This window comes from Trachymyrmex septentrionalis, unplaced genomic scaffold, assembly GCF_001594115.1.
Source record: "Trachymyrmex septentrionalis isolate Tsep2-gDNA-1 unplaced genomic scaffold, Tsep1.0 scaffold20, whole genome shotgun sequence".
Lineage (NCBI taxonomy): Eukaryota > Metazoa > Arthropoda > Insecta > Hymenoptera > Formicidae > Trachymyrmex > Trachymyrmex septentrionalis.
Genome location: NW_017305180.1, coordinates 4,624,900 through 4,635,436, shown reverse-complemented (window position 1 = coordinate 4,635,436; position 10,537 = coordinate 4,624,900). Strand labels below are relative to the sequence as shown.

The 10,537-nt window shown below is 38.4% G+C and overlaps 1 protein-coding gene across 1 annotated transcript in view; it reads left to right on the top strand.

Moving 5' to 3' along the window:
* The first annotated feature begins 917 nt into the window (after positions 1–917).
* The window catches only part of LOC108747815 (BMP-binding endothelial regulator protein), a 42,032-nt gene continuing 32,412 nt past the window's right edge, over positions 918–10,537 (top strand). The window contains exon 1 of the mRNA XM_018485633.1: positions 918–1,499. The gene's annotated coding sequence lies outside the window, so the exon portion shown is untranslated. The remainder of the gene's footprint in view (positions 1,500–10,537) is intronic.

Below are 10,537 nucleotides of genomic sequence, written 5' to 3'. Positions count from 1 at the left end.
GAAAAAGGCTCCAAAGATTAAATCAATAAAGGAAAATGAATGCCAATGAGAAGCCGACACAGTTGTATACGTGTGTAATCAAATATTAATACAATATGTATGTCAATCACCAATTACAGACATTTCGACCATAAGATTGGGTCCTCCTCAGCGTATAAGTAACAATATCGGAGTCAAATTAATACGTTGTAAAAAGATAGGCTCCTTTTAAAAAGTCACTGACTTATCAAACTGCTCACGTATGTATTCACATCTAATAAAAATCAACTTTTGATTGACGTGATCAATCACGCACGTATCTATATAGATATATATATAAATTTCCGCAAGAAGTCATTTCTCGTAACTTCAGTTAGCTTCGTTCCTGAAAAGACATTTTTATATATATATATATAAAATTACTTAATTTAAGAGTGCGATAAAAATGTCTTTCCAAGAATGAAGCTAACTGAAGTTACGAGAAATGACTTTCTACGGAAATTTTGCGGAACTTTTCCGTGCTGCGACAACGGCTGAAAACAGATACATTTAATGTTAACGAATATTTTCTCTCTCTCTCTCTCTCTCTCTTTTGTTCCACCTGCGACAATCGTCTGAATCGACAATCTCTATTCGCGTTCTCCGCGGATCGACGGATCGGCGGATCGCACGTGCACGCGTTCTCTCCTCCCTCGGCGCGGCGGCCAATTCCTCCTCCGTCTCTCGCGAGGCTCGCGAAGAAGACCACTCTCCGGACTCCGCCGCGGCGACGTCCTCCTTCTCCTCCTCCGCGAGCGCTGCCACCACCACCACCACCATACAACCACTGCTACTACCACTGCCAGCTTACATCTTCCCTCCCTTCCCTAGTCTTTTTCTCTCTCTTGGTGACCGCGCGCGATCTTTGTTACTCCGCGCGGACATACGGTGGTGGAAGTCGCCGAACGGAACTTCAGTGCAGCTGCGACGAGCAGCTGACGCGGAATCATTCAGGTTTGTGGTATAAAGCTCGCGCCGCGTATATACGTGACACGGGACACCGCACGACAGGTCACACGTTGTCGCTTCAGCCTCCGAGAGAAAGAGAGAGAGAGACGGAGAGAGGAGAGGAGGACCAGCCAGAGATTCGCGCGGTGTCTTCGGTACCCGCCGCAAATGAGCTCGCGCCGCGAGTGCGCGCGCGAGGGAAACGCTCTTGCTGCCGATCGCCGCGGCCGCATCTCACAATCAGTCGCGAACTGTGCGGTGTGTCGTCGCCGTCGTCGTCACCATCGTCATCATCATCATCATCATCATCATCGTTACGCGATTCCGCGGCGTTCGAGGTGCGTCGCCGACTGTGCTCCGCGGTCACGACGACAGCTCGGGTCGAGAGTGTCGGGACGGCAGTTGAGAAAGAGCTTGTGAAAGAGGCAAAGAGGCAAAGAGCAACGCGCGGGCGACAAGTGTAGCCGCGCGAGCGCGCCGACGCCGACGCCGACGCCGACGCTGACGCCGACGAGGGAATTACCTACTCGCAGGTGAGTGTAAGAGATCGCTTGTCGCGTTCGCCGGGGGGTATCCACGTCGAGAACGAGAACGAGATCCTCGTGGATATCTTCAGGCACGGTAGGCAGGATTTTGACGGACGGCCGACGGGCCGACGGAAAGAAACTGATTATATCCCGGGAAAAATCACTTGGAGGAGATAAAAGTTTCTGGCAAAAATATAATAAAGTATGATCGGCACATTTAGCTTTTGCAATGAAAGGTAAAATAGACAGAATAAAAGTAGGATGCGGAGTAGAGGAAGAGAAGGAAACGCACAAGTTGTAGAAACGTAAAGAATTTCTTAATGCTCTGGAATGAAAACTCTCGACTGTTGAAAATCTTTGGAGTAGAAAATCTAAACTTTGAAATCTCATTCTTCAAAAATTACAATAACAATTGATCGACCTTTTTCATTCTTTAGAATTAGATTCCACTTCACGGTAAAAAAGATTTTAAGCAGTTATAAAAAAGCGATAAGTCATCTACGTATTGTTGACAATTAATAATCATAAGTCATTGAAAACGTTGATAAATTTATTTTTGAAAATGACTGATTCTTACCGCGTGTCACGTTCATCTTGGTTAATTCTAGTTTTTATCATTAAGTTGACTTTCTCCGTTGACATTTAATAAGAAAATTAAAGAGTTGACATTTAAAATTGAGAGCTAGTCGGTATATTCGAAGAAATTTTCTTCCATAAATCAATTGCGTAACACTCGAAGGATCCCTTGCACAGTTTCAGCGCGACATGTAGGGATAATTAAAGTGATCTTTAAACGCGATGAGAATGAAAAAGGAAGAGACGGAGGAAACGACACTGAGAATGCGGATTGTGTGGATGCGTGATGGATGAATCGGGCCTAGCGAGCGGATTTTTAACACACTGATATCATCCGGAGGAAAGCGAGTTATCGCACTTGATCGATAGAGACACGTGCGAAGGCGACACGTGATTCCCGTTCGGTGACAGTCTCTAATTCGTAAGATCTCGATTTGCATTCGTCCGTTTAACCTCGCCTAACGGCTTCCAGAACGTACATTTTTTTTTTACTAGACATTTATCGCCGAGTATATTTATTGTCGCCTGAGAGAGAAAAACAGAAAAAATAGAGAGCGCCCGAACGACTTTTTTTATTTCTCGAAGACAGTATTTGATTCAGCTGGAAGATAAGAATTGAACGGACGCCGCGAAATTTAATGGATTTTGCATTAAACGTAACGCGTTATGATGACCGTATCTTTTATTGTAAAGTCTTTTATTTTAAGTAGCTGTCCTTTAAATTTGTTTACTTTTTCATAATCCAACTTAATTTGTTCTTTATTTTAATAATATTACGGGAAATTCCTTTCTAATTAGCATTTCAATGTCGCACTAATGAGCGAATGTTTAAAGAAACAACCGACAAATTTAATTTTATGCAATATTAGGGGAACAACAAAGTCAGAATAACGTTAAAAAGGACATTAAAGTGAATGATTGATTGAAAAGGGACTTTTAATAACTAAATCCGCATTCATTTTGATGTTATGATACTTAAGAGTTACTTCAAATATACTGCGCAAGAAAATTTCAGAAATTAATGCGCAGGCTTCTGACAGTCGCAAATTAGTTTCGAAATAAGTTTCGAAGTAAAGTTCTAAAAGTGTTCAGGTTTATCCTTTATTTTTTCTAGGAAAATATGGTAATCGCCGTAATTAAACGACGAGATGTTGCGGACGTGTCGCGACTTTATTCACCTTGGATACGAGTGCAAAATAGTCGTCGGTTTAATCGAATTTCAAGCTAGTGAGTCATCATTTAACAAAATGCGGGATGAAAGTGTCATTCTTGGTCTTTGTTTACGCCAATCGTGTTTGGCATACCATCTCGATGAGGCTTAGATCCAAACGAAACCACATAAACGGCAATTTTTGCAAAATCATCACAGAAATCGTGAGCGAGAACAGCGGAGAAATTCGCGAGGAATGTCAACTGCTCGATCGGATTCGCAACGATTCGTCAAGTCGAGTCGCACTCGCTCCACTCGCTCGATCGACCGATCGACCGATTGCGCGTAACCGCGGCAGCACTTTCAAAAATGATTGTCGCCAAATTCATGTCGGCCTGGCGAAATGTCCGATGTGTATTGCGTGGGTGCGAGCGAAGAAAAGAAGAACACGTAATTTCGACGCGAGTACGCGAAATCAATCGGTTATTCACGACATTACGATTTCCATTGGTATACAATCGACTTTCATGACACGTCGACTTGCTTTACGGGCATCGGAATATTTTATTCTTTCGTTGAAAGTAGTAACAAGTTTGCGACGAATCGAATTCTTTTACAAAATAAAACTCGTTCTTTCTATTTGACAAATATACGAATTTATAGAGTAACATTAAATTTTCTATAAAGCATTCTGAAGGTAAAAACGAATGACGGAAGAAAACAAATTTTATCGAATGCAATTAGCCAATTCATCCAATTGAATCTATCAAGCCACGTGAGAGATTACTGGTTTAATCGTTTATCCGATCAATAGGAGCGGACCGATTAATCGATCAAGCCGCAAACCACGGAGACTCAATCGATTAATCAAACGAAATCGATAAACGGATAACAATTTAATCGATAAATCTCGTGCGACCACTTTCAATCGCTCAAGTCGACTAATACAAAATACATAATGAAATGATTTCGAAACAAGTTATTTGGTTTGAATAATAATAGATATTAAAATGATATACAACGCAACAACTTAGGGGAAATTAAATATTAAACGTTAAAATATTAACGGAAGTTTATAATTATAATAATAAAAATTTAGATATTTTATTTACTTAAAGTATGATAATAAAATATTTTGTGAATTATTTTAATAGAGAGGAAGATATTTTATATTATTTTTTTTAATGTAGAAAGAAAGTTTACAAGAACAAATTAGAAGTTTTTTATGAATTCAATTTTATCCATCAATTAAATTTAATCACAATCAACTATATCATCGATCACATCATCTTCATTACAAAAATATTACAATGTAAAAAGTGCAGAATACTTAGTTTTAAATTACTTAAGAAATTAACATAGCGGAAATATCGTTCCAATTCATTTTGATTAGTCAATAATACAGATTATTATAAAAGTACCAACGTTTTGTACTCGCTAAAAAGACCAAACAAATAAACTACCAGAAATATAAAGGAAGTAATAAAAAATCAAATATATTTTATCAATATAAAAGGTATCATTGTTGAAAAGTTCAACAATATTTCACACAAAATCCCATCTTTCATACAAAAAATATTACATAATCCATAAAAAATAGAAAGGGTCAATAACGATCGTTTGGTATTTCTAGTGATCAAAGAAATCCATTTGATTTGAGGTGCTGCCTCAAGATAACAGATATTTCCTTAACGATATTCGTCGGATTTAAAAGATATTGTGCGTACAATAAGCGCGGCGCCAATTTGACAGGATAACCTATACAGCTTTCGATTATCCGACATACAGCTGATTCGCGAAGGTGGTGCAATTTATCGCGAGTGATAAATTTTTCAGCGATTTAAGACACCGGCAAATGTTGACGGAGCACGTCGGAGCAGGTCCGCGATATCGACTCAATCCCTATGCGGCCTATACACGCGCGCGCACGCACGCGCGCACGCACGTACGCACGCACACGCACGTCGAGCCCTTCCTCGCCAGCACGCACCTGTTATGTTGTGTTGTCGTTCTGCAGCGGCGTGGCTGCACGCGACAGCTCGTGCCACTTACTTCCAGTTACCTCTCGACAGTGCGAACCATCGGCCGCCGTCACGTCGCTATTTCTCGCGCCGTATCGACGCTGTCGCGAAACCGCTCGTGATCTCTGACACGACGAAAGATTGATCGTCCATCTCGTTCGCGACCGAAGCCCATCAGGCTGGAGCAGAATGTAATAGAAGTGACCGAAGTCTATTCTTTTTTATTATAGCCGAATTAATGTACACCTTTGGAACTTAATGTAAAACGGTGTATGTTTGATATTTAGCTAAAGTGAAAAAAAAAAAGTTCTGGCTCTGCTAGGAATAAAAAAGACAGACGTATTGTTGGTGCGGTTATTTGCGCGCGAAATTAAAAAACAACTTGAACGTTCCGTCGAATGACGGAAGTAGAAAGACGAATGCGATACTCGAATGTGTGCACTTGTGATCTGCTACTTACTTCATTCCTTACTTAATCTCGGAATCGACATTGCTCTCGTTTCAAATTCGGAGTATCAGTTTTATTACCGAGTTCCCGGAGTGGGTTCTTTCTCTACTTTTGAAGTGGAGAAGGGACGGATATTGCGTACCGCGCAAAGTCTATGAAACTACAAATTTTCCTTAAGAAAACATGAAGAAAGTCAGTTCGGAATAAGCGATGATGCGCAACCAATCTAAAGTGCTGTAACGCGAATTATGAAATTAAAATTTTACATGAGAAAATAACGAAAATAAGAATTACATTGCGCTTCACCTTCATCTTCCTATAACGGTAAGTGACGTTGACCCGGTAAAGGATTTACCGTGTTCTCTTTATGATTCTTATTATTATTAAATTCTATTTAAATACGACATTATATTATAAGTAAAATTGCAGGAAAAATTATTAATCGTAATGTCGTTTCATTACGTAAATAAAAATAGTAATGAAATATTTCCGATCGGAATTCTGATAAAATGTACGTGCAATTTGCAACTTGAAAAAAACGCAGGCAACAGAGACCTTCTCCCTTATTCCGTTACACTTTCTGCCAATTGTGCGACGATACAAAGAATTCTGTTATCCCGTACAGACCCACGAAGACGAATTCTACGAGTTTATGAAAGTACATTTAAGATAAGTAACGTAAGTTGATTCTCGCATAACGATAGAGATGAGAATCTTTACCGTGATTATACCGGATTTAATGACTGACGAACACGGGCTCAAAGGTACAATCGAGGAGGAAAGAGATCGCGATCTCCCGAGGACGATCTCCGCGAGAGCGGCTTCTTCCTCGGAGGCCTCGGGATCGAGCGGTCGAGGAGGAGCACTTTACTCCGGTAAAGCCGCGCGAGCGAGCATGCGAGGTCGAAGCCTTTCCTCTCTCGCTCTTGCCTCTCTTCCTCCTGCCGCTCTGTCTCCCTATTTCTCTCTTTCTCCCTTTATCTATCTATCTCCCTCTCCCCCTCTCTCTCTCCCCCCTCCCCCCCTCTCTCTCTTTCTCTCCCGCTTCTCTGCGCCTTTCGATTTACACACGGTTTCTCTCTCCGACTTAATCACACGCGCGCGTCTCTTCCCGAGTGTACACGAATGCGCGCTTTTGTGCAACGAAGAAAAGATTTACGACGATTTTGACCGGATTTTTCAACAAACGAAGAGAAAATGTGACGAGATACGAAATAGACGGTACGATGATTGACTTGACGAAAGTATTTGCTTTTATTCCGAAGAAACGGAGATATATCAGCGTGGACTTTTTTTAATTTATAAAATTAAATTTTATTCTGTGCATTTACAAATGATATTTGAAATCGAACGACGCAGCGATATAAAAATTGATGAAATCACATTTGCTGCTCTCTTATTGTCTCAAATCTTTCTATTCCTGTATTCCGATATTCTTCATTCAGGCAAGATTACTACTAAAACGTTTGACGGAATATAGAAGGAGAAAATGAAATTATAATATTGATATATATAAAAATATGTTTTATACATAGTTCTCACGCGAAATGGTTACTACGTGAGCTTAATAAGTAAAGTTATAAAATAAAATTAGTAATTATCCTAAATTCTTCTATAGATGTTTTAAAAATTATAACAATTAGGTAGATCGTGATAATTTGATATCTTATTACTTAAAACCGTGTTACGTTTCTACTCATTTTGCTCGATTTGCTAATATCGCAAATCATATGCGTCAATGACTTTGTTAACAGACACACACTCACACATATAAACAATCGGATACATTTAAGGATCAAGTAATCGCAAAAAGCAGGAAAAATTATGATGTTTATTAATTCTGATATTTTTATATAAAAAGAAAGTAGATTATTGTTGTTAATTCTTCATTACATCGTTTCTCATGTCTTTCCTGTAATTAACTGTCCTTTTGCGAAATTATGCAAACCGCAATGATAGCTGATAGATTAATATTGATTTCATTCAGTAGATAAAGCAGCTTTGCAACTGTTGTATTGTAAAATTCTTTAATATAATTTGTTTTGCCCTCACTGGATTTAAATGTATAAACCAATTGTATTAAAGAATTTTACAATAATTATAGAACTGCTTTTTCTGCTGAACGTACCCATTGCTGATTAATATTTCAACATATATTTGTGTATGAACACATAACTGACTTTTTAATCACTTATTCATGAGATATAGACTACATGAGATATAGACAAAAAATATAGGAAGGCTGAATAAAATGATATAAAAGTCATACCGGTAAACCTGATTAAACTAGATACTTTTGAGAATTAAAAAATATACTTCTATGTAAAGAGAAAATTCAGAATGTTTTTATAGAGTTCAGAATATTACTTTTGGCATTTATTTGAGATTTGACTTTCATTTTCCAAGTTAAACTAACGGTTAAAAAATTATTTTATTACAATTATATGGGAATGAGGAAGGGAGAATTTTGAATTGAAATAAGAAGTAATGTCTTTCAAATTGACGCGCAGGCGATTAGCAGGTAATTCGAGACGCGATATATGTCTCCATATATCTATCGTTGATATTCCAATCGGTCAAGGGTTGCACCGTCATGTTAGTTCGCATATATATTGGACATTTGCATTTTAATCTAAACTTCAATTAAGTAGTAGCAAGTCCTTAAAGCAAGGCGACCTACGTCGTCAAGCTATTGTTGGGCGATGAAATTTGTACGGCTTATCTGAATCTTTTATTTCGCATCTGTGCAGTGTACAGCTTTCAACTCGATCCCCATTGTCATCACTTTCGACGACTGTAACTGTCAATGGTATACCGAGATTGTCAACGGGACGAAATTACTCTGTAACTGGGTTCAGAAAATGATTAATTTTACTAATAACTAGTACATTATTTTCAATTTTCTGGATTTTAGTGGCGATTTTGTGGAGATAATTCCTCTAAAAAATAGAATTCTTTTACGCGTACATTGATTTTCCTCCGGTTAAAAAAAAAACCTCCGATGGAGGAAGGTCAAATATCTGACTTTTTTTTTGGAGGAAGTACAAGGGAGTAAAAATTTTGATATAGTAATAATCGGATACAACGTAAAATAATTTTGTCAAATTTTCAATTCAAGTTACATTTGTAACTTTCAATATAGTAGTTATTATCTATTGTTTCTCAATATTAATTTCAGCGTGGATTTTGTAATTTATAATAGACATTACTCTTTTTTTTTCATTATTATTATCCATGTTAGACGTTTCAAGCATATCCGACGTCAATTATCGTCACGGTTCGGAGGGCCGACGCGACGCACCGCGTTAATACCACTTTTCGATTTCATAAACGAATTCTTATAGTCGAACTTTCTCGGCTTGATTAAATCTATATAACGCGCGCGTCATCTCATCTCCGTCCTTGTCCATAGTCTCATGTTGCCCGCGTTGAATGGGCAACGGATAATAATCGAGTAACCGCTTCGAAAATTAAGTCCCGCCTTCTCGCGACGAAGTGGATTACGCGTTGGGAGATTGAATTTCGCAAGAATTAATGACGTCTAAAAGTAAATTGAACTTCCTCACAGTCATGTCGCACAGTGTGTGTTGCGCTGTAGAAAATTTAGAGACGTTTTATCTTCAATTTCAATATTTTAACATATCTATAGAGTGTAAATACTTCTTACCGTCTCATGTAACGTTTAATTAAAATTCTTTTGCGAGTGCTTCTTGAAATTATGCCGTTAATTGACAATTGAAAGAACGAGCTGAAGAAGATACGTCGGATTTTTTTTTTTTTTCCAAGAAATCCAACACAACCTTCATCAACTCAACAATTGATAGAATAATTGATAAATAATTAAAAGATAAAGATTTATCGTAAGATAAAGATATATTGTAATTAATAAAATCGCAGTAATAAACATTACTCCGATTATTTCTCATGAATTTTTCGACGAGCGAGATATCTTCCTTCGTAATTGCCGTCGCGAGCGTGGAATTTAATTTAAATAAATGACCGAAGGTGTGCAACCTTAAAGATGCAATCGTTGGAAGTCGTAATTCGGCGAGCAGGCTACGCGCGAGCGCGGATATTTACTTTCATTGCTCCGATAAAATCGTTTCAATCAAAATCTATTAAAGTAATCGTCTTAATATTCATTTGCTTTCCCAAATCGTTTTATTATATGCCCAGACGGCGGAGTAAGACGGAGAGAGAGAGAGAGAGAGAGAGAGAGAGAGAGAGAGAGAGAGAGAGAGAGAAAGAAGGAAAGAAAGGGGAACGAAGGAAGGCAAATACGGATGTAAGGTCGAATTCTTATTCGTGTACCGAACCCCTGACTCACCGATCGCCAGATGCATTCTTATACGACGGCGAAACGATCGAAAGTATTATCCTCCGCTTTAAATCAGAGATAAGCGGGACTCGGCTCGTCCATTAAGGGCGAAGGATGCATAAGATATTATTTGGTCGAGCGTGGAAGGCCGCGATAACGGATTGCACGTGTAAATGCTCTGTGTGTGCCTATAGTGCCTAAATATTTGAATCTCGAATCTCGACACGAGGACATGGAGACTTAGATCCGAGTGTCATCGATTATCTATTTTTTTAAACAGAGATCGAACTGTGAGCTGATGATGATAAGAGTAAGTGTTTGAAACAATAAATCTTCAACTATAATTTTTTTTATGATATAGGTTCTTTATGATTAATTTCAAAGACGAATATTCAAGATTTTAATTAGTAATCCTTATGTTGAAAGAGATAGAAAATAAAGAACTTTTTTTTTACATACTTTATGCTTTAAGGCTACTATTGAGAAAGTTTAGTTGTGTTTACATAAATACAAATAGGCTTTGCTTTCTCA